This window comes from Chrysochloris asiatica, unplaced genomic scaffold, assembly GCF_000296735.1.
Source record: "Chrysochloris asiatica unplaced genomic scaffold, ChrAsi1.0 scaffold00530, whole genome shotgun sequence".
NCBI lineage: Eukaryota > Metazoa > Chordata > Mammalia > Afrosoricida > Chrysochloridae > Chrysochloris > Chrysochloris asiatica.
This window is the reverse complement of record NW_006409048.1, coordinates 422831-448213: the sequence shown is the minus strand read 5'-3', so window position 1 is coordinate 448213 and position 25383 is coordinate 422831. Positions and strand designations below refer to the sequence as shown.

At 44.5% G+C, this 25383-nt stretch overlaps 1 pseudogene; it reads right to left on the bottom strand.

Moving 5' to 3' along the window:
* LOC102838210 overlaps positions 1–25383 on the bottom strand; it is a 43328-nt pseudogene extending 17945 nt beyond the window's left edge.

Genomic DNA, 25383 nt, shown 5'->3' with positions numbered 1-25383 from the left:
AGGATCGAACATTGTTTCGTTCTGCTGTGCATGGAGTCGCTATGAGTCGGTTCCGACTCGATGGCACCTAACAACAACAACAACATATATGTTGTTATTAAGTGCTTTTGAGTCAGTTCCAACCCATAGCAAACCTGTACAGGGTTTTTGAGGAGCGGTTGGTGAGCTTGAACCTCTAACCTTGCAGTTTAAGTTGACTATGCCTGGTGTGGCACTGAGGGCAAATATTGCAAAGTCGTTTAAACTCCAAGGTCGGTGGTCCAAGCTCACCAGCTGCTTCTTGGAAACCCTACACAGGGTCACTATGGGTCGGAATCAACTTGATGGAACTTAACAACGCAATCCAGCACATTAACCCACAGTACCACACCACGACTTCTATGCATATATATAGTTTATTATCAAAGAAATAGCTTACAACTGCAGAGTCCAAGATCCCCAAAGGAAGAGAAAACCCCTCCATGTGTCCATTATATTGGGAGCAGGCCACACCCCCAAGGAAGCATCCCATCAATTGACTGGCTACTCATGGCCACTCATGATAAGAGTTAACTAGGCCTGTAGTAGGTTTCATCACCACGGGAAAAAGCACAACTGCCTAGTCACGTTGACACAGAACCCTAACTGGAACAGTCAGACTTCATCGCTCATACTCTGGACATGTTATCAGGAGGGACTGTCCCTGGAGAAGGAAATCATGCTTGATAAAGTGGAGGGCTGCCAAAAAAGACGACCCCCAATGAGATGGAACTGGCACAATGGCATCCGCAATGGGTTTGGACTTATGAACAATTGTTAGTATTACACGATACCAGACAGTGTTTCATTCTATTGTGTATGGGGTCGTTGAGTCGGAACCAACTCAATGTCACCTAACAACAACAGGGTTTTTTCCACTGAGCACCTACTCTAAGAGTCTGTTTAAGATAGAAGCTCCCCTGAAGGTTGGGGCCCTGTCTTGGCACACAGAATCTTTGTATCCCAGAATTCCATGCAAACACTGCCTGTTACACTGCCATTAGAGAGGGAAGCACTTCCGTGGGACAACTTTAGGTTCATGCTTTCAGTACAGTTTTGTGATCAGTAAATCAATGACCATGATTTAAGTCTGGAAGAATGAGATGAAACACACATGTCTACACACACACCACAGCTCCGTACCATGAGCACTGGGACTGTGAACTACGAGGTTGATGGTTTGTGCCCATAGAAGTTCAGTGGGTGAAAAAAATGAAGCTTTCCGCTCCTGTAAAGATTTAAATCTTCGGAAACACTATACAGGGTTGCTGTGAGTCAGAAAGGACGCCACAACACTTAACAACAACAACTACCGTTATAACACTAAGAATACAGTACAATTCCGATGGTTAAAAGCAGTGCTTTGCATACAAGAAAAACCGAAAGGAAAGGAACCAACAAGAAGTATGGTCAGATTCAAAGTGACTTTTATTTTTTACAGATATTTTAGTTAAAAGCAATTTTCTGTAATGCGAACATGCTGCTTTATATTGTGAACCTAAAATCCCAAACTCATTGACATCAAGTAAATTTGGACTCCGAGTGATTCTAGAGAACACAGGCGAATTTGCCTAAAGGTTGTACATTTTTAGGGTAGCTTCACACTTGGTGGGTTTGAAATGTCCAACTGTCAGCAGCAGAGCGTTTTATCCACTGCACTACCAAGGGATCCTCAAGATATTTAAGGTAAAATACAGTCGATAAAATTAAAACACACTTCAAAATATCCACGTGGAGAATTAAACATTCTAATGAAGAGAATTTTTATATTCTGCACCAAAATGTAAACACTACTAAAATCCAAGAACTTGAATTGAAAGGCTATTTAAAGTGGTATTTACCACTTTAATGTTTACACCAGAAAATAAACAAGTAGAAATTAATGCACATCGCATTCAGGCAGTAATAAAACCCCCAGTGTGCTTTTAACAAGATTTCTCCCCTAGTCTGAATCTCCTTGCGCACTAACAGGAAAATTATGTGATTACAGCCTTTCTCACAATGCTGACAGTCAGTCCCTCCAGTGTGTGGGGTTTCATAGGCATCCTGAGGCGAGGTGGATACCTTTTACATTCATTCCTAGGATCAACCTACAATATATTTATCTCACATGTGGTCAAAGACTGGGGGAAATGTGTATATGATCCTAGTTACCCCAGTTGTGCCCTGGAAACCCTATACAGGGTCACTATGGATCGGAACCACCTTGATGGCACTTTAACCACCACCTCCACCAGCATGTATTTTTATGATGTTCTCCAGTGTGACTTCTACTAGGTTCACATGGGTTTTCCATACATGCATATTTGAATGACTTAAGAGAAAAATAATTTTTCCACATTCTCTGCACTTACAAAGCTAATCTGCCATGTATATTCTTTTAGGTTTGCAAAAAAAGAAAATGTATACAAATTATTAAAAAATCCCAAGATGTATATTGTTTATTTCCTGTATACCTCGTGAGATACATTCAAAAGTATAAGAAAACACCTGAAGATTTTCCCACATTCTTCACATTCGTAAGAACACAATTGACTGTGAGCCAATATGCTTATAGAGACTGAAAGAAAAACTGACGGCATTTCCACATTCCTGATATTCATGTGTTTCCACCACTGGACTTTTCATGTTTTTGAACTAACTGGTATGAGCAACAGGTTTCCTGCAGTGCTTACACTTACAAGGTTCCTCCCCACTGTAAGGTAACTGGTGTTCAGTAAGGACTGAGAACACATTCGTTACATTAATAAGGGTTCTCTTCACATTGAGTTCTAATATGCGAAGTGAGCTGTGAGAAAAACATAAAGGTTTTACTACATTTCTTACATTTGTAACTTCTCTCTCCACTGTGAAGTTTTTTATGTTTATTGAGGGCTGAAGACTGAGTAAAGGCTTTGCCACATTCTGTACACTCATAAGGCCTTTCTCCACTGTGAGTCCTTTTGTGCAGAGTGAGGTGTGAGGAACAAGTGAAGGCTTTCCCGCATTCCTTACACTCATAAGGCCTCTCTCCACTGTGAGTTCGTATGTGTGTAGTGAGGGCTGAGGAATGACTAAAAACTTTCCCACATTCCTCACATTTATAGGCCTTCTCTCCACTGTGAGTTCTTGCATGGGAAGTGAGATGTGAAGAACGACTAAAGGTTTTCCCACACTGATTACATGTATAAGGCCTCTCTCCACTGTGGGTTCTTAGGTGGAGAGTCAGATGTGAGGAACTACTAAAGGCTTTTCCACATTCTCTACATTCATAAGGCCTCTCTCCACTGTGAGTTCTCATATGCTGAATGAGATGTGTGGGGCATCTAAAGGCTTTCCCACATTCTTTACAATCATAAGGCCTCTCTCCACTGTGAGTTCTTGTATGGAGTGTGAGAGATGAAGTCTGGTTAAAGGCTTTGCCACATTGCGTACATTTATAAGGTCTCTGTCCGCTGTGTGTTCTTACATGTGTAGTGAGGTGTGAGGACTGACTGAAGGCTTTCCCACATTCTTTACATTCATAAGGCCTGTCTCCGCTGTGGATTCTTGTGTGTGTTGTCAAGGCTGAGGAATAACGAAAAGCTTTCCCACACTCCTTACATTCATAACTCTTCTCTCCACTGTGAACTTTTGTATGGGAAGTGAGATGGGAGGAACGGCTAAAGGTTTTCCCACACTCCTTACATTCATAAGGTCTCTCTCCACTGTGGGTTCTTAGATGTAGAGTAAGGTGTGAGGAATGAGTAAAGGCTTTCCCACATTCTTTACATTCATATGGCCTCACTCCAGTGTGTGTTCTGATATGTAGTGTGAGAGATGAGGTCTGGCTAAAGGCTCTCCCACATTCCTTGCATTCATAAGGCCTCTGCCCACTGTGAGTTTTTAAGTGTGCAGCGAGATATGAAGAACAAGTAAAGGCTTTCCCACACTCCTTACATTCATAGGGCCTCTCTCCACTGTGAGTTCTCATATGTGGAGTAAGGCGGGAGTAATGAGTAAAGGCTTTCCCACACTCCTTACATTCATAAGGCCTCTCTCCACTGTGAGTTCTCATATGTGGAGTAAGGCGGGAGTAATGAGTAAAGGCTTTCCCACATTCCTTACATTCATAAAGTCTCTCTCCACTATGAGTTTTTATATGCTGAGTGAAAGATGAGGCACAACTGAAGGCTTTCCTACATTCCTTACACTCATAAGGCTTGAATCCATAATGAAACTTTTCAGGTATAAAGGGAAATGAAGGACAGCTAGAGGTTTCCCAATACTCATTACATTCATGTTTATGGCCTAAAACATATGTCCGAAAGAAATCTTTCCCATATTTGTTACATCCATAGTGTTTCTCTCTATTAACTGTTGCCACTGGATTCTTAAAAGTTGAGACACAAATGAAGTCTTTCTCGCATACCTTCCATTCATAAGGTTTCTCCCCAGTAAGAGTTCTCACAGGAGTGTCGAGAGGAGAGGAACTGCAGACCTCTCCACATTCCTTAGGCCGATAGCAATTCTGTCCCGTGTACAAGCCGGTATGATGCTTATGCAATGCGTGTTCCGTGAAGCATTTTCTGTACTCACAACATTCAAAAGGATTTACTTCTGGAGGATTTCTTTTAAGCACAGCAAGATTTGAAATCCGGCTGAAGGGTTTTCGACGCTGATGGTGCTCATTACTTTCATGGAGTGTCTCTACTGTACAGCTGCTGTTAAAAATAGGCAACATGCTGTGAGAAAGAAATGTCTTATTTCACTATCACCAAAGACATGGATGTGCATGAGTTTTGCCGCGTTGTCTCTTATTTCTTACATTTAGTCATCTAGCAGAGATACTACCATTACTGACAGTTACCGTTTTTCTAAAACGAGGACTTTTGGTACTTCTGAACAACTAAAGTATCTTTCAAATACTTCGTACCTGACGTTTATGAAAATGTATCTGAAATGTCTCTGAACACAGTATCTTTATACATCTACTTATCTGTGTATGTTAATAATAGGCACCTGAGGATTGTCTCCAGCTGTGTCCTCTTGCTTGAATGACACTCACCTCAAATATCTCTTTTGCTTTTTGGGGTGATCTTCACTGTCAAGCAACTTGAAGATTTCTCCTAACACGGAGAACGAGGTGTTATTCTTCATGAGTTGCATTATTTTATGTTCACTGGATAATTTTTCTCTGTCATTAAGGTTCTGAGACACTGACCCAGTGATTTAAGGTGTGGTTCACAGTATGAAACAAAAAAGAAAGGAGTTAGTAGGGAAAAAAAGCAGCTGTGAATAAAAAAAGACTCACATGCATTTCACTATAGCAAAACACAGGCAATGGTTAAAAGCCATTTACTAGGAAATACTTTATTCATATTGGACAGATACACATGAGCCACTAAGAGATGAAAAGGAAAACGTGTATCTCCAAGACCACAGTAAATACTTGTTGCTGTTGTTGTTAAGTGCCGTCGAGTCGGTTCCGACCCATAGCGACCCTGTACAGGGTTTCCGAGGGTGTAAATCTTTACGGGAGTAGAAAGCCTCATCTTTCTCCCACGGAACAGCTGGTAGTTTAGAACCGCTGACCTTAAGGTTCGCAGCCCGATTCGTAACCACTACGCTACCAGAGCTCCTTACAGTAAATACAGTAAATACTAGGGGGCTTCAAAAGTTCATGTTACTAAAAGATGGAATTTTCCCACAAATTTTTAAAGCTTCTATTTAACACATGTGACAAAGTAAATATGAAACCCATAAATGCAGTAAAACTTTCTGTGTGTTCCCCAAACACAAATCAATCAGTGCCTCAGACACCCCTGAAAACAGCGATTATAGTTGCAAGATTTAAAGAGCCTCAAAGCTTTAATCACAAGAGAACCGAAAACTAATTTTAATATACAGAATTTTATATTCATGGATATAATTGTGTTCTCCTCACCCTCCCAAATATGTGTCACTTTATACCAGTGTTTATATTACAATCCCATTTAGAAATGGGTTTTATTTTTTCATATTGTTAAGTTCCTTCAAGCCCCTTCTGACTCAGAGCAACCCTGTATATACGGGTTTCCAAGGAGTGGCTGGTGAGCTTGTACCACTAACCATGTGGTTCAAACGGATCTTGCAGTCCAGTGCATTAATCCACAATGCCACATGAGGACACAATAATGATACAGTATTTGTATATCATAAGTCTTAAGTCAATCTAATTTGAGATATAAGAGATTAAACAAGCAACTAAGCCACAGAGATGAAGAAAGATAGCTGCCATCTTGAAGATGACCAAGGAACCAAGGATAGAAGATGAAGACAAGGAACTTTCCCCAGAGTCAGCACAGAAAGAGTACCTTACTCCGAGCCAGCCCCCTGAATTCAGTTTTAGCTTATAAAACGTGAGAAAATATATTTCTGCTTGTTAAAGTCACCTACCTGTGCTTTTTGTTAGACCAGCACTAGAAAACTTAAGACACACGGAAGCGAGGCAATGTAAGGGACCAAGCATGTTTTACGCATCCAATTCCTGAGCCCAAACACTGGAACAAAGTGGATGAGTACAACATTTTGTTCACTAAAGGAATAATGGAATCCTGGTGTCACACTGTAGGATAAGCACTGGACTGAAAGGTCTGTTGAATCACAATGTCAGAGGATCAAACTCACCAACTACTCCTTGGAAACCCTATACAGGGTCACTATGAGTCAAAACTGACTTGACGGCCCTTAACAACTACTACAAAGGAATAATGGGAGAAAAAACAGTATGGCATTCTTACCTACTGAGGCCAGATTTCTGAAGGTTTCCATCATTACATCTTGGTAGAGTCTCCTCTGAGCAAGATCCAGCAAAGCCCACTCTTCCTGGGTAAAGACCACGGCCACATTTTCAATGACCACTGAGTCCTAAAACAACGCACATACTGTGAATCAGCAAAGTCCCGTGTGCTGTAATGTGTGCAAGAGGAAGAGTGAGGTGGACAGACGTGGAGAACTGAAAGGTCATGGACTGGACACACCGTGTAATGCTACACCAAGCTTTACCATAGGGTCTAGAGGCACTTCCTCACTGACTGCATCCTGCCTCATACACTTCAACACTGAAGTCATCTTTAGCACTTCTCTCAAGAATTCTGCACTCTTCGATTTACACCACATCAAAACAGCAGTTGAGGTGACCACAAAGGGACTCAGATCATGTTCCTTTTAAATGCTCTTTGAGTACTGGAAACAAAAATCATCTGAAGGGACAAGATCAGGGCTGTAGGGTGGATGGGGTAATACTTCCTAATGACATTATTGTAGGGCAGCTTTTAATGCTGAGAACAAGGAGCCAGGTGTATTGTCACGATGAAAAAAAAAATTCTCAGCATAACTTCCTGGCCTCTTTCTCACCAATGTACTTTTCAGTTTTCTTCAAAACAAGTGCCCGTATTCTCCCATTTCTATGAGAAAATCTATCAAGATTACCCTTTGAGGTTGTTGTTAGGTGCCATCAAGTCGGTACCAACTCATAGTGACCCTATGCACAACAGAATGAAACACTACCTGGTCCTGGGCTAACCTCCGAATTGTTGCCACGCTTGAGCCCACTGATGCTGCCACTTTGCCAATCCATCTTGCTGGGGGTCTTCCTCTTTTTCTCTGACCCTCCACCTTACCAAACAATATCCTTCTCCAGTGACTGGACCCTCCTGACAATATGTACAAAGTATGAGAGACGAAGTTTGGCCATCTTGGCCTCCAAGGAGCACTCTGGCTGCACTTATTCCAACAGAGATCTATTGGTTTTTTTGGCAGCCCATGGCACTTTCAGTATTCTCCTCCAACACCATAACTCAGAAGTATCAATTCTTCTACGATCTTCCTTATTCACTGCCCAGCTTTCGCATGCATATGAGGCTACTGAATATACCATGGCTTGGGTCGGGTGCACCTTAGTCCTCTAGCTGACATCTTTGCTCTTCAACACTTGAAAAAGATTTTGTACAGCAGATTTGCCTAATGTAATACGTCATTTGATTTCCTGACTGCTGCTTCCATGAGTGTTGATAGTTGATCCAAGAAGAATGAAGTCCTTGACAACTTCAATCTTTTTTCTGTTGATAAGAATGTTGTTTATTGGCCCAGTGCTGAGGATTTTTGTTTTCTTTACATTGACATGTAATTCATACAGAAGACTGTGGTCTCTGATCTTCCATCAGCTAAGTATTTTAAGTCCTCTTCACTTTCAGCAAGCAAGGTTGTATCATCTGCTTATCGCAGGTTGTTAATGAGTCTTCCTCCAATCCTGATGCCGTGTCTTTCTTCATAGAACCCAGCTTCTTGGATTATTTGCTCAGCTTACAGGTTGAACAAGTATGGTGAAAGAACACAACCCTATAGCACACCTCTTAATTTTAAACCATTCAGTGTTGCCATGTTCTGTTGGAACAACTGCCTCTTGGTCCAGGTACAGATTCCTCATGAGCACAATTAAGTGTTCAGGAATACTCATACTTCGCAATGTTGACCATAGCTTGTAGTTATCCACACAATCGAAAGCCTTTGCATAGTCAATAAAGCATAGTTAAACATCTTTCTGATATTTTCTGTTTTCAGCCAAGATCCATTGGACATCAGCAATGATATCTCTCGTTCCACGGCCTCTTCTGAATCCAGCTTGAACCTCTGGTAGTTCTCTGTCAATGTATACTTGCAGCTGTTTCTGTATTATCTTTCGTGAAACGTAACTCACATGGGATATCAAAGAGATTGTCTGATGATTTCCACATTCCATTGGGTCACCTCTTTTTGGAACTGGCACAAATATGGATCTCTTCCAATCAGTCAGCCAGATAGTTGTCTTCCAAATTTCTTGGCAGAGATGAGTGAGTGCCTCCAGTGCACCAAGCATGATGTCTTTCTTCAAGGACTGGTTTCTCCTGATAACATGTCCAAAGTACAAGACACAAAGTTTCCCCATCCTAGCTTCTAAGGAGCATTCTGGTGGTACTTCTTCCAAGAGAGATCTGTTTGTTCTTCTGGCAGTCCAGGGTACTTTCAACACTTGTCATCAACACCAAAAATTCAAAGGCATCAATTTTTCTTTGGTCTTCCTTATTTATTGATCAACTTTCAGATGCAGATGTTGTTACTAAGTGCTACTGAGTCCCAACTCATACTGATCCTGTGTATGGTTTCCAAACAGTGGCTGGTGGGTTGGAACCACCAACCCTCTGGTTAGCAGTCCAGTGCTTATGCTACAGCACCACACCAGGACTCCATAAGCAAATGAATATATGGCTTGCATCACGTGCACCTTCGTTTTCAAAGGGACAGCTTTGCTATTTAACACTCTCAGTCTTTCTCAAGTGAAAGAACTGATGAACAAATTCAAGCCTTGACTTTGTGGCACTGTGGGTAAATGTACTGGACTGCAAAGTCAGCCTGATCTGCCAGGTCAGCCGTTCAAGCTCACCAGTTGTGCCTCCAAACCCTAGACAGGGTCACTATGGATCGGAACCAACTTGACGGCACTTAACAACAACACAAGCAAAATATCCAATGATGAAGGAAGCATCAAAAGAGGATGGAAGGTATATACATTGAGATTCTGAATCAAAAACAAAAGGTCAATACTCAACCACTGCACAAGGCAGGATATGATTAAGAACCAACGGTACTGAAGGACCAAGTCCAAGCTGCCCTGAAGTCACTGGTGAAAAACAAGGGTCCAGAAACGGACTGAATACAAACTGAAATCCTTCAACAAGCGGATGCAGCACCGGAGATGCTCACTCACCTATGCCCAGACCCAGCCATTACACTTCTAGGTGTAGACCCTGGAGAACCTCTCAGACTTGTAGAAGGAGGTCAGTGAATCATTTAGTATAGAAAGAAAACATGGGGGCCAATTTAGCTGTCCCTCAAACCCGACACACACCTGACTGAGCACATTCTGTGGGAAGCTGGGGGAGAGGGCTGTGACACAGAGGAGCTGAGTCCTAAACAGCCCCTCGGTGGCTGGGCTAGGTGCTTCTGTGCAGTGGATTCCAGTCTCACGTTTGGGGGGAAGGCTTCAGGAATCTCCACTTGCCTCATCAGGAAACTAACTTCCTTGAAGACAAACTCCCAGAGTCTGGGTCCCGAGTTTCCAGAACTCTGGGAGTGGGAATGCGCTTTGCAAATGTTTGCTGAATTGAACCGTGCAAGGAGCACAGTGGATACTGGAAGGTGAAGACAGACTGTCACAGAGGGCTGGGTCAGTGCTCCCCAGAGGGGGTTTGCTTCTGTCTGGGCCCCCAGCTGGTCTGCTTTCCCAACCCCGCTAGCCTCCCCGGCAGTTAGGTGGGGCCACATGCTCAAGTGAAAAGAGTGAAACGCTGTGGAACTGGTACACATGTGCTTCTTCGTGACCTTTCTCCTGCCTTGGCTGGAGGCACAGAGCAATGATGAGACTCTGGCAGCTGCTAGAGCCACAAGAGGGAAGGACCTGGGTTCTCAAATGACTGTAGGGGTCTTTCAAGAGGGAGGTGAGGAAAGAGGGTCCAAGTCAGCAAAGCAGATGTGATGATGGAGGCAGAGAGAGAGAGAGATTAGAAGATGCTAGACTGCAGGCTTGCAAAATCAGGTGGGGCCTGAGCCAGGGAATGCAAGGAGCCTCAAGCTAGAAACAAGCAAACAGATTCGCTTTAGAATCCCCAGCAGGAAGGCAGCCCTGACAACCAATTTTGAATTTCTGACTTTGTTATGGGTTGAACTGTGTCTCCCCTCACTCCCCCTAAAATATAGGAACCTGGTAGTGTAGTGGACTATGAGCTGGGTTGTGGACTAACTGCCCAGGTCAGCAGTCTGTGGGGAAAGATGAAGCTTCCTGCTGCTCCTCTAATGACCTACACAGGGTCGCCTATGAGTAGGAATTGACTTGGTGGCACACACCACCACCAACCATCCCAAAAATATGTTTTATAAATCCTGACCCTGATACTTGTGGATGTAATCCTCCTTGTTTTGTTAATGAGAGCACATCAATGTAGGGTGTGATTCAAGCACATCACTTTTGAGATATAAAAAGAGCAGATTAGGCAGAGAAGTGAGAAAGTATACAAATGAAGAAAAGCTGATGCCACAAGATCACCAAGACACGGAACGAGACAAGAAGCTGAAAGAGACACGGAGTTTCCACCAGAGTAGACGGAGAGCGCTTTCCCCTACAGATTAGTCACAATCCGACTTCTAGCTTCCTAAACTGTGAGAAAACAAATCTGTTTGTTCAAGTTACCCACCTGTGCCTTTCTTTTACAGCAGCACCAAACAATGACGACAAACTTCTAGAAGTGCAAGCCAATAAATCTGTGTGGTTTAAACCAATGAAAGCCTATGGGAGTAACTGTTAACCAACACTTTTGTTCTGTGACACAGGGTCACTCTGAGTTGATGGTAATGGGTTTGGTTTGTTATTAAAAATGTTAACAAAGACCCTTTAAACTCAACAATAAGAAAGCAAAACACAGTATTAGAAAATGAACAAAAGATGAAACTCACTTCATCAAAGAAAACGTTGTTGTTGTTAAGTGCCATCGAGTCGGTTCCGACCCCTAGCGACCCTGTACAGGGTTTCCGAGGCTGTAAATCTTTATGGGAGTAGAAAGCCTCATCTTTCTCCTGCAGAGCGGCTGGTAGTTTCGAACTTCTGGCCTTAAGGTTCGCAGCCCGATTCGTAACCACTACGCTACCAGCACAGGTGACAAAAAGGCAAATAAAAAAAACTAGACCAAAGGAACTTGCAGTCACTGCTGGTGGGAATGAAAAACGATAATAGTTTGGCAAATTTTTTATAAAAGAGGACACAGCTTTAGTATGTTGTTGTTAAGTGCTGTCGTCAAGCTGATTCTGACTTATAGTGACCATGTATAGGGTTTCAGAGGAGCGATGGGTAAGCCGGAACCGCTGACCTTGCAGTCCAGTGCATGAACCAACAGCGCCACCCCAGGATGACAAGTGCACTTCATGCTACTTACCTAAATGAACTGACTACGCCTAAACCAAAACCTTAAGGAGCTCTGGTAGCGTAGTGGTTACGAATCGGGCTGCGAACCTTAGGGTCAGCGGTTCGAAACTACCAGCCGCTCCGTGGGAGAAAGATGAGGCTTTCTACTCCCGTAAAGATTTACACCCTCGGAAACCCTGTACAGGGTCGCTATGGGTCGGACCCGACTCGATGGCACTTAACAACAACAACAACAACAACAAACCAAAACCTTACACATAGCGTTACCCCAAGGACGAAGTTCAGAAGAGTTAAAAGGAAGGCGAAGGAACGGAAACAAGAATCACAGGGAGGAGGTGGGATAAGTAGGGTTACATTGAGGGGACGGCAATCAGTTAGAGGGGTTGAATTATGTCCCCCCTAAACCCTAGCTAAGTAGTTAAAATCCTATTTGGGACCGGGTTTTCTTTGTTATGTTAATGAACGCATAGAAAACTTGGGACTCTATCTAGTCTCTTTGGACTTCACAAGAGGGAAGGAAAATCAATCTCAACATCAGCCCAAGACCACTTCACTACAAGACAGGCACCAGACATACATACCTTCAGCCGTCTAACTGACAGCAGTCTCTCCCACGGTATTCTTTTCCCGAGGGTCCAATAATTCACTGCCATGGCCACATGGAACTCACAGACCGTATTTACAATTACAGGGCTTAGTCGGGAAGTTAACCGATTACAAGTCAGGCTCAAAACGCTCAGGATGACCGACTTCTAAACAATGAGCCAAATAAAACACTGTGCAGCACAGTTCTACTGACAAACGTTCGTGTTGTCAAGCGCCCTTGAGTCAGCTCCAACACACAGCGACCCTATATAGGGTTTCCAAAGAGCAGCTGGTGGGTTTGCACTGCTGAAGTTATGGTTAGCAGCCAAGTACTTCCTCTACAGAGCCTCACATGGGTTGTCATTAATTAGAACCAACAGGGCAGCAACTGGTAACAAAAACACCTTACTCCGTAAATAATCACTTTCCTCCCACTTCTTCACACACCCCACCTGGTAACCACTAACCAAGTAAAGTGAACAGAGAGAAATCCTGGTAACTGATGCTACATGGAGGGGATTATAATCATTGCAATGAAACAAGGTGTATGATTTGTTGAATGTAAAACTGATGATCTGCCCTGTAAACTTTCACTCATTTCACAACAAAAACCTTAAAAAAAAAAAAAAAAAATGCTCAGGACAGAGTTTTTTGGTCAGAATATCCTGTTCCCAGCCATGCTCAAAGGCAGGCTTCTCTGGTCCTGACCTTTCAGCCACGAGGCCCCTTGGCCTCTCCTCTGCTCAAGCAACACTAAGTTCCTTTGTTGTTGTTGTGAAGTGTCGTCGAGTCAATTCTGACCCATAGCGACCCTGTATAGGGTTTCCAAGGAGCAGCTGGTGATTTTGAACCACCAACCTTGCAGTTCAAACAACTTTGCAGTCCAACGCATTAGCCCATAGCGCCACACCAGGACGCCTTTGTTGTTGTTAAGTGCCATCGAGTCAGTTCTGACCCATAGCGACACTGTATAGGGTTTCTGAGGAGCAGCTGGTGAGCTTGAACCTTCAACCTTGCAGTTCAAACAGCTTTGCAGTCTGATGCATTAACCGACAGCACCACACCAGGACTCCAGGACTCCTTTGTTGTTGTTGTTGTTGTTATGTGCCTTCGAGTCGTTAGGGCTCCTGATAATGTCCAAAGGTCAAGTCCTACACCTGAAGCCTCAGACCACAGACTCTCGGCTCTAGCTTCTTGCTGGGATGAAGTGCCTGCAGGCAGCCCACGCCACATGAGCTGCTCCTAGCTGAAGGGGCGCTGCTGTACTGGCTCTGGCTCCAGCTCTGCCGCGTCTCCTCTGCCACGTGATTCTCTAGTGGTGCGGCTTTCTGTCCCTGAATTGAGGAGGTCCACTGTACAGAGCTCAGGGTCCAGAGGATGACAGGCTCACTTCTGGCTCTTCTTTATTGATGGTAGTGAGCTCCCTCCTTTTGCTGCTGAAACGGCTCATTTAATACCCAGCCAGATGGCAAAGGGACCCATCCACTAGTTAGCTTTTCAAATGTTTACCAGCACAGTGATCCCTGGGAGCCACTACTCACAACCAAATCATATGATTTTCTTGTCGCCTCCCCACATGTCTTAGCTCCATCAGGAAAAAGTCATTTTTAGGGAGCTGCAAAGACTACGGCTAGAAAAGCATCATATTAAGTAATTTACTAGCGCACTGCAGCCCGCCCCAGCTCTCTAGCCACAGTCCCTTTATAATGAAGAATGAACTGACCCCTTGTAACCATTTTACTATAGTAAGCACACTTCTGAAAGTGTGTAAGCCAAACACTTGATGCCTTTATCTGCCCTCATGTTATGTTAGATAGCCAGTTTCTAACTTGCCCATCTCTGTGCCATCCCAGGACTCTGAGAGACAAGCTGGCTTCTTGGTTTAAAGAATCTGCTGTGCCTGTTTAGAACTCTGGGTACCTGCATTCATAAGCAAAGTCCAGTCCCGAGAAAGCCAGCACACTGCAGCAATTTACACCAGTTCACGGAATCCTGGTGTGGCGCAGTGTATTAATGTGCTGGACTGCAAAGTTAGTTTGAACTGCAAAGTTGGTGGTTCAAGCTCACCAGCTGCTCCTCCGAAACCCTGTACAGGGTCGCTATGTACCCAGCTTCTCTACAGCACCTAACAAGAGCAGTTCACAGAGTTAAACACAGTCACCTCAGTCCTAGGCTTCAAGTTAGGTCAAAGAAGTATCAGCTGCAAGCTTGATACTTCTTTGACCTAACTTCCAGACACTTCTCTGCACTTCAGACCAGCTGGCCCCTTTACTTTCTCTCTCAGCCCTAGCCCCCATGGGCTAGGCTGGTGCCTGTAGGCTCAGGACCCCACACACTCCTTAAACCCACATCAGCGAGCCCTTCCTCTTCGCTCTCACTGCTAGCATCGGCGGAGAAGATCAACAGGGGCCAGTGGAGCTCAGCGTGTCTCTTCACTGTTGTCTCTCCCCGACTCCCACTCCACAGGTGGGTCCAGGTGATTGTGACCACAAGCAGACCACTTTGCCTGCTCGCTTCTGGAGCAAAGAGAACACTTTAATGTGAGATTCTAATTTAAGACTGGGGAAAGCAGTCAAAAGCTGTAGGGATCTGATACCAAATGTAGACAGAGATATGTGGGCGGCAAGGATCTAGACTGGGGAAGCACGTTTTCACATAATTGAAAGCCACCAGGAAAAACAGTTCTTCCCCATTGGAAAAAAAGATGGGTAGGGCACCCTACTTACGGCTGGGCTGGACTTACTGGGGGACACCAGGTTCCCATCTTTGGTGATGGCTGGACCACACCAAGCCCCAACCAGGAATTCATGAAAATCAGAGACTTTCTCTACGAATTTTCTCCTCTTTTTTTTTTTGCCCCATAACCCTGTAGTGGAGCTGTAGTCTCAGAACTACATAGAAAAGCCTCCAGTGCCTATGAGAAACTAAGCTAGAGCAAGGATAGCTCCGTGGGTCTGGGACTGGCCTCCTAGTCAGAGCTGCTCCGTTAGCAGGCTACTCATCCAACACAAAGCACCAGAGCAAGGCTGGGAACACCTCCAGGTGTCTGCTCTGTGGCTCGCATAAAGAGGTGACCCGCGGTATCCCAGCTGTGAGAACACACGTGTGTAGAGGAAGGGCCCTGCGGCATTGGAGCAGGAACTAGCGGGCCCACAGCAAACCTCAGTGCCCTCAACAATTCATCTTGAGCCTCACCATCTCATGGCAAGAAGAAACTGCATCTCTGTAGTACTCACCATTTCCTTGTTCCGGCTTTCAGAAGTCTAAGTGAATGTCCTCTCTAAGCCCAAGAAGCCACTTCAGTATGAGGGATGAAAGTGGAAGAAGCGTCACTAGGCAGAGGAATAAAGGTGGGTCCACACCAACTAGAGCAACTGAAATCCTTACTTGCGATTCATAGAGATGCAAGACGGTCGCCCTGGGTCCCCAGCTGCCTACAATGGACTACTGCTCCTCGCAGCCACACTTGGGACCTGAAATGGAAGAAGAATGGAGGAGACAAGTTGAGTAAGGAGGAATGACAGGTCTTTGGCCTTTAGGTCTTTCCCTGGACAGGGCTTCTTCCCAGACCCCAGGTAATACTCCAACCTGAGAGTCCAGGCTTCCAGAGACACACTTCACTCTTCACACAACTACACAAGTCTCGTCCTTGTGGAGGCAAGATAACGTGTGGAGAAATTTACTCATACCAGAGCATGAAAAGCATCCAGGCTGGGATGCTTCAATCTCATTTCCTTCAGGGGTTCAGGGGTCTACAGTTAAGATTGAAATTTCTCCACTGCCCCCTTCCACACCCCCTTGGCTCACACACCCCCCTCTCGCAACCAAGAATTTGTGCTCTCTTTCGGTCAAGGAATGGATGATATGAAGGTCAGTGCTCCCTCAGTGAGCACCCAGTTTTATCTCAACATAAACACTCTTTCCAAGAAGCTCTGGTAGTGTAGTGGTCACAAGTCGGGTTGCTAACCTCACAGTCAGCAGTTGGAAACTACCAGCCATTCCATGGGAGAAAGATGAGGCTTTGTGCTCCTGTAAAGATTTACAGCCTCGGAAACCCTATGCAGGGTCGCTATGAGTCGGAACCGACTCCACGGCACATCATCACCACCACCAAACACCCTTTCCACTCCTACCCATGCCACACGACGTCAGCCCTGCTCAACCATGTGTGTAGTCAAATCTAACTGTCTGAATTTTCACTTAAAGAACTTCTCCTTTTAACCAGTCTACCCTGACTCTACTTTCTACTCCCGTAAAGATTTACACCCTCGGAAACCCTGTACAGGGTCGCTATGGGTCGGACCCGACTCGATGGCACTTAACAACAACAACAACAACCCTGACTCTAAGGTTAGGTCCTTTCAGTGTATTAGATGTCCCTGTTGTTAAGTGCTGTGGAGTCGGTTCTGACTCCTAGAGACCATGTATAGGGTTTCCAAGGAGCGGCTGGTGGGTTTGAACAGCTGACCTTGTGGTTAACAGTCCAGTGCTTATCCTAGAGCACCACTATGCGTGGTAAAGTGGAGGGTCAGAGAAAGAGAGGAAGACCCCAATGAGATGGACTGGCACCGTGAGAGCAGCGGTGGTCTCCAGTGTAACACAGCTGTAGGGATGACACAGGGTCACTATGAGTCAGAACCGATCAACAGCAACTATCAGGAACAAGAGCCCTGTGTGGGTATTCAGTACTTAACATGTCACTACTAGCAAGGGGACTGCCTTTTAGATTTCATTGATTTTAACAGAAAGAGCAGCCTCTGGTTAAAGGACATCACGTCTGTCGTGTACTCTTAAGAACCCTACGGATTCTAAGCTTAACATGATTGAACCCTGACTTCTCCCTTTACCGATACCAACTGATTATCAGTTTACATTGGGACTGGTTGCTAATCATTTGGGTTCTCTACCAACCTGTAAGGAGCTCTGGTAGCATAGTGGTTACGAATTGGGCTGTGAACAAGGTCAGCAGTTTGAAACTACCAGCTATTCTATGGGAGCAAGATGAGGCTTTCTGTTCAAATGAAGATTTACAGCCTCAGAAACCCTGTACAGGGTCGCTGTGAGTCGGAACCGATTCCATGGCACTTAACAACAACAACAACCAACCTGTAGCCAGGAGGCTTTTTGAGATTTAAATTAGGAAGCAATTAATCCTTTTCTAGCAGGATAATACAAATTTACATCGATGTAGAGCAGTTTCTGGCAGGTTTTTTATGGTTAATATTTGGTTAAATGGATATGAAAAACGTTAACATCAAAGTAAAATGTCATTACTTTCTCTATTCAACACAGCAGACCACCTAGGGTTGATCATTCAAGAAGGCTACAAAAAGCTGGTGAAAAATGTAATTACAGATAATGGAATTTTTCCTCGAGTTCTTTGAAGCCCACTCATATTTTTCAATCATACCACAAATGTCTACCTTAGGGTCAAAGAAATTCCACAACTGTGCCTTTAATCATGTTCTGCCTGAATTTGCAACCAATTTGTCCCTAACTGCACCTACCACTTCCAACATTCTGCCGCACTGCAGTGACTTGCACGCTGCTGTGAGACAGGAAGCCCTGCTACCAGTCTTCTGAATGCCAGCAAGGTCACCCACAGTGGACAGGTGTCAGCTGAACTTCCAAACTTACGACAGACTAGGAAGAAGAGGCAGACTATTTCCGAATGTTTAGCCACTGAAGCCCTTATGAAGAGCAGTGAAATACTGAAATACTGTCAGATAGCACCAGAATACTGACTACTGACACATGATGAAGAGCACCAGAATACTGTCAGATGTAGTGCTGGAAGCTGAGCCCCTCAGGTTGGAAGGTACTAAAAACTGAAAATAAGACTGTGGGAGAGCTGTCTCCTTAATGTAGAGCTGACCGTGATGATGCAAAAATAGTAAAACTTTCGGGATCTTCATTTGCTGATGGGGCACAACTCCAAATGAAGAGAAACAGCTATAAACATCCATTAATAATTGGAAGATGGAATGTATGAAGTATGAATCTAGAAAAATTAGAAGTTGTCAAAAATGAGATGGAACACATAAACATCAATAACCTAGGCATGAGCTGAAATGGACTGGTATTGGCCATTCTGAATCTGACAGTCACATGATGCATTATGCTGGGAATAACAAATTGAAGAGGAATGATGTTGCACTCATTATCAGAAAGAACATTTCCAGATGGATCTTGAAGTACGACTCTGTCTGTGATAGGATAATATCCATATGCCTGCAAGGGAAGAGGAGTGAGTATCACTTATTTAAATGTATGCGCCAACCACTAAAGCCAGTAATGATGTAACTGAAGAATTCTACCAACGTCTTCAGTCTGAAATTGATCAAACTTGTAATCAAGATGTATTGATAATTATTGGTGGTTGGGATGAAAATGTTAGAAACAAAGAGGAAGGATCAGCAACTGGAAAATATGGCCTTGGTGACAGAAACAATGCTGGAAATCACAAGATAGAATTTTGCAAGACAATGACTTCTTCATTGCAATCACCTTTCTAAAACAACATAAAAGACGACTATATACATGGACCTCACCAGGTAGAACACACAGAAATCAAACTGACTACATCTGTGGAAAGAGACAGTGGAAAAGCTCCATATCATCAGCCAAAACAAGGCCAGGGGCAGAGTGTGGAACAGACCATCAATTGCTCATATGCAATTTCTGGCTGAAGCCGAAGAATATTTAAACAAGTCCACAAGATCCAAAATACGAACTTGAATATATCCCACCTGAATTTAGGGATCATCTGAAAAACAGATTTGATGCATTGAACATTAAAGACTGACAACCAGAAGAGTTTTGGGATAACATCAAAAACAACATAAAGGAAGAAAGCAAAAGACAAGAAAGAAGGAAAAGACCAAAATGGATGTCAGAAGAGACTCTGAAACTTGCTCTCCAGTGTAGAGATGCTAAAGCAAATGGAAGAAAGGAGGAGGTAAAAGAGCTGAACAGAAAATTTCCAAGGTCAGTTCGGTAAGACAAAGTCAAATATTATAAAGAAATGTGCAAAGACCTGGAGTTAGAAAACCAAAAGGGTAGAACAACACTCAGCATTTCTCAATTTGAGGGGAACTGAAGAAAAAACAGTTCAAGCTTCAACTTGCAATATTTAAGGATTCTCTGGGCAAAATATTGAACAATGCAGAAAGCATCATAAGAAGATGGAAGGAAGACACACACGAGTCACTGTACTGAAAGGAAATGGCTGATGTTCAACTATTTTAAGAGGCAGCATATGATCAAGCACTAAATATACTGAAGGATGAAGTCCAAGGCGCACTGAAAGTACTGGCAAAGAATAAGGCCTCGGGAGTTGATGGAACACAAAAGAAATCTTTCAACAAAATGAGGCGGCACTGGAGGCACTCACGCATCTATGCCAAGAAAATTTGGAAGACAACTACTTGGCCAGCTGACTGGAGGAGGTCCATATCTGTGCCAATTCCAAAGAAAGGTGACCCAACGGAATGTGGAAATCAATGGACAATATCTTTAATTTTGCTAAAGATAAAACAGCTATAAGCATACATTGACAGAGAGCTTCTAGAGGGTCAAGTCAGATTCAGAAGTGCACCTGGAATGAGGGTATCACTGCTGTCAGATAGACCTTGGCTGAAAAGTAGAAAATACCAGAAAGATGTTTATCTGTGCTTTATTGACTACGCAGAGGCTTTTGATTGTATGGATCAGGACAGGCTATGGACAATATTGTGGAGAATGAGTATTCTGGAACACTTAACTGTGCTTATGAGGTACCTGTACTTAGACCAAAAAGCAGTTGTTCAAACAGAGCAAGATAACACTGAATGGTTTAAAATTAGGAACGGTGTGTGCTAGGGTTTTATTCTTTCACTATACTTATTCAATCTGTATGCTGAGCAAATAATCCAAGAAGCTGGATTATATGAATAAAAACATGGCATCAGGACTAACAGAAGACTCATTAAGAACCTGAGATATTCAGATGATACAACCTTGCCTGCTGAAAGCGAAGAGAACTTAAAATACTTTCTGATGAAGATTAAACACCAAAGTCTTTGGTATGGATTGCACCTCAACGGAAAGAAAATAAAAGTCATTACCATGGGACCAATAAACAACATCCATGTAAATGGAGAAATGATTGAAGTTGTCAAAGACTTCATTTTTCCTGGATCAACTATGAACACTCATGGAAGCAACAGTGAAGAAATCAAGCAACGTATTGCATTAGACAAATCTGCACAAGTCCTCTTTAAAGTGTTGAAGAGCAAATATGTCAGTTTGAGGACTAAGGTGCACCTGAGCCAACCCATGGATCGCATTCATGTGAAAGCTGGACAATGAATAAGGAAGGCGATGAATGAAGAATTGATACATCTGAGTCATGGTGTTGGAGCAGAACAGTAAAAGTACCATGGACTTCCCAAAGAACAAACAGATCTGTGTTGGAAAAAGTACTCCCAGAATGCTCCTTCTAAGACAGAATAATATGTCTCTCATACTTCACACATTGTATCAGGAGGGACAAGTCCCCGGAGAAGGAGCTCATGTTTGGTAAAGTGGAAGATCTGAGAAAAAGGTAGCGTTTCCAACCAGAAGGACTGGCACCGTGGCGTCAGGAATGGGCTCAGATGTAGCAATGACTGGAGGTTGGCGTGGGACTGGGCAGTGTTTTGTTCTATTGTGCGCAGGATCGCTGAGACAGTGCTGACTTGACGGCACCTAACAACAACAACAGGCAGGATGCTGAATGATACAGAAAGCATTAAAAGAAGATGGACGGTATACCCAGAGTTACCATAGCAAAAATAAATCGTTGACATATGAAGAAGGGAGGTTGGGGCAGCCAGGATAAAAAGGCCAGTGGACTGCCAGGCTGGGATGGCAGCCAAGGGAGGGCCGGGCTAGGTGGGTGGCTGGCTTGGGGGTGTGTGCTGAGTGACCTGCACTTCCATCCAGGGCAGGTACTGGCCCTGGTGCTGGTGGTCATCCTATGAGGTGGTACACAGCCGCTGCTGAAGCGGGCCTCTGCTGGCCTGCAGCAAGTTCATGAACGTACCTGGGCTTGGTAGTTGCTGCAGGAAATGAAGACCTTCTTGAATACTGAGTACCTGATACCCTTTCTCCTCCACCAGTGTGGTTCCCTTTTCTACTACCTCATCTTGGCACCCACAGATCTAACTCTGGCTGTGCCCATCTGTAACTCCCCGGCCATTGTCTTCACACTGCTAGAGGGAAAGGTACTAGGAGAAGATATTGGTGGAAATGGAGTAGTCCCAGGCATGGTGCTCACGTGGCAGGCATTGCACTCTGCATCACAAGCTCAGTGAGCAAGACCCAGGGGCAGCCATCTATCCTCTGAGTGGGTCCACCCCACCCTCCAGCTCTGCTGTCTCCAGGGAACCCTCTGCCCATGAGATGCAGGTGGGAGCAGAGACTCAGCACATCCTGACTTTGAGCCTCCGCTTCCTCATCCCTCATCAGCTACCTCATGGATCACAGTAAGAGAACTGAGCAAAAGGCTTCTGTAATCTTCTGGTGCTGTCGACACATCACCAACCCTCAGCAGATCCCTTCCTGCTGTTATTTCAGGCTCCAGCCAGCCCCTCTGACAACTAAAAAAATTGTGGAAAACGGAATGAAAAGATAATGGAATTTTCCCATTTACTTTTAAGCCCCCTTGTTGGACCATCACACAGGCAGGAGCCATGAACTGCAGTGCCCCTTGAAGCCTGAAGAGGGCGCTGCAAAGAGTCAGGGGCCCCAGGGTTCAGTCTGACTGGTCCTACTGGCTGAAGGGGTAGGACTAACAGGGGAAGTGGCAAGTGGAAGGGAGATAAACTGTTGGTTAGCCTCATCTGTCCCACTCAGGCGGTGGGCAGGATTCTTCAATCACCAGACCCTTGCAAGCAGTAAGAGAACTGTGAACCCTACACTGCCCAGCCCTAACATCTGGTGCAGTGCCTGGCAACCACTCTGGAGAGCCTTCAATGAATCTGTAGTAACCACACACAAAAAAAGAAAGTGTCAATATCCAGTCATTTCAAGAGGTAGCAAAAGATCAAGAACCAATGGCAATGAAGGAAGAAATCCTCACTTGACTGAAGGTATTGGCTAAAAAGGAGGCACCAGGAACTGACTGAAAACAAACTGAAATCTTTCCACAAACTGATGGATGTGCTCACTCATCTATGCCAAGAAATTTGGAAGACCTTGCTAACTGAATGTATGAGATCCAGATTTGTGCCCACTTCCAAAGGAATGTGGGAGTCTTTGAACAATATCATTAATATCACATGCAAGTAAAATTTGCTAAAGATAATTTAAATATGGCTACAACAGTACATTGACAAGGAACTGCCAGAAATTCATGCCAGATTTAGAGGTGGAACAAGGGATATCACTGCTGAAGTCAGGTGCATGTTGGCTGAGAGCAGAGAACTGCTAACCTCAAGGCCAAAACTACCAGCTGTCCCGCGGGAGAAAGATGAGGCTTTCTGCTCCCATAAAGATTTACAGCCTCGGAAATCCTGTGCAGAGTCACTATGAGTTGGAACTGACTCCACGGTACATAACAACAACATCGACTGTGCAATGGCTCTTGACTGTATGGAGCATGATGAACTATGGGTAACATTGGGAAGAATGGGAATTGCAGAACACTGAACTGTGCTCATGAAGAACCTGTACACAGACCAAGAGGCTATGACCAAGGGGACCCGAAATGCTTTAGAATCAGGAAATGATTTTACCTGCACCAGGGCTGTATTCTTTCACCATACTTATTCAATCTGTATGCTGAGCAAATGATACAAGAAGCTGGATTCTATGAAGAAGAATGTGGCATCAGGATTGGAGGAAGATTCACTAACCACCAGCAATATATAGATGATACAACCTTGCTTGCTGAGAGCAAAGAAGACTTAAAATATTAAAGAAGTTCAAAGACCACAGTCTTCAGTATGGATTGCACCTCAATGTAAAGAAAACAAAAATCCTCATAGCTGGATTAATAAATAACACATGATGGGTGAAGAAAATATTGAAGGTGTTAAAGACTTCATTTTGCTTGGGTCCAGTATCAACACTCACAAAAGCAGCAGTGAAGACATCAAAAAATATATTGTTTTTGGCAAACGTGCTGCACAAATTCTCTTTAAATTGTTCAAGAGCAAATCTATCAGTTTGAGGACTAAGGTGCCTCTATGGTATTTCCAGTAGCCTCATATGCATGTGAAGGCTGGACAGTGAATAAGGAAGACCACAGAAGACTGGATGCCTTTGTGAGTTATGGTGTTGGAAGAGAATATTAAGAGTGCCAAGGAGCTCTGGTAGCATAGTGGTTACGAATCGGACTGTGAACCGCAAGGTCAGCAGTTCGAAACCACCAGCTGTTCCATGGGAGAAAGATGAGGCTTTCTGCTCCAGTAAAGATTTACATCCTAGGAAACCCTGTACTACAGGGTCACTGTGAGTCGGAACTGACTCCACGGCATATAACCACCACCACCATATGGGCTACCAGAAGTACAACCAGAATGCTCCTTAGAAGCCACGATGGGAAGACTCCATCTCTCTTACTTTAGACATATTATTTGTTGTTGTTAGGTGCCATCGAGTCGGTACCGACTCATAGCGACCTTATGCACAGAACGAAACACTGCTCGATCCTGGGCCAATCGCACTACTGTTGCCACGCTTGAGTCCATCAATGCTGCCACTTGGCCAATACATCTTGTTGGAGACCTTCCTCTTTTTCTCTCCACCTTATCAAACATGATATCCTTCTCCAGCGACTGGTCCCTCTTGACAATATGTCCGAAGTAGGAGAGATGAAATTTGGCCATCTTGGCGTCCAAGGAGCACTCTGGCTGCACTTCTTCCAAAACGGATCTATTGGTTCTTTAGGCATATTATAGGAGGTTACCAATCCCTGGAGAAAGGCATCATGCTTGGTACCGTTGGTGAAAAAAGAGGAAGACCTCCAACGAGATGGACTGGCAGTGTGGCATCCGCAATGAGCTCAAGCGCAGCGACAATGTGAGGATGACACGGGACCTGGCAGGGTTTCGTTCTGACATGCACATGGTCGCAATGAGACGGAATCAACCGTAGGTCTCCTAACAACAGCAACAAGTTCAAACTCATGTTTTCTAAATTCATCATCTATCTTACAGACTCATAACCATTATAACACAGGGGGATATATTCTTCACCATAATCTTACTTTTTGTATAAGCAGCAACACTCAACAAGTCTTGGAGGATGAAGCAGAGAAAACAAAGGGGGGCATGATGGGGAGAAGACTGGGGGACACAGGGGCGGGGTGGGGAGAAGGGCAGGGCACGGGCACCGAGAGGCAGGCCGACTATCCTGCGCTTCAGTGAGGACCCTGGCTGCACCTCTCACAAGCTCCCAGGTGCTGCTGACTACGCTGATGTGAAAAACCACACTTTCGTTCCGCGAGAATCTCACCATTTTTCCCGTTAATGCACCGAAAGGCACTGGGCAACCCACCTATCCGGCCGTGCAGAAAACAGCTGTGCCCCAGTGGGCAGGGTAACGCAGGCGGTGGCGGCGGGAGGCCGGGACACGTCCCCGAAGCCAAAAGTCCCGCGGCTCTGGGGAACCGGGAGGTTTCGAGTGCGCAGGCAAAGCCTACGCCCTGGGAAACAGCTCCAACAGACAGGACACCGACACACACAAGACGGATCTCAAGCCGAAGTTCCTGCGGCTTTAGTTCCGCACTTCCGCTTCCGGTTTCTGGGTTCCTCTTGGTGCCGCAGGAAAGAGGTTCCGTGCGTGGACCCAGAGCGCTCCAT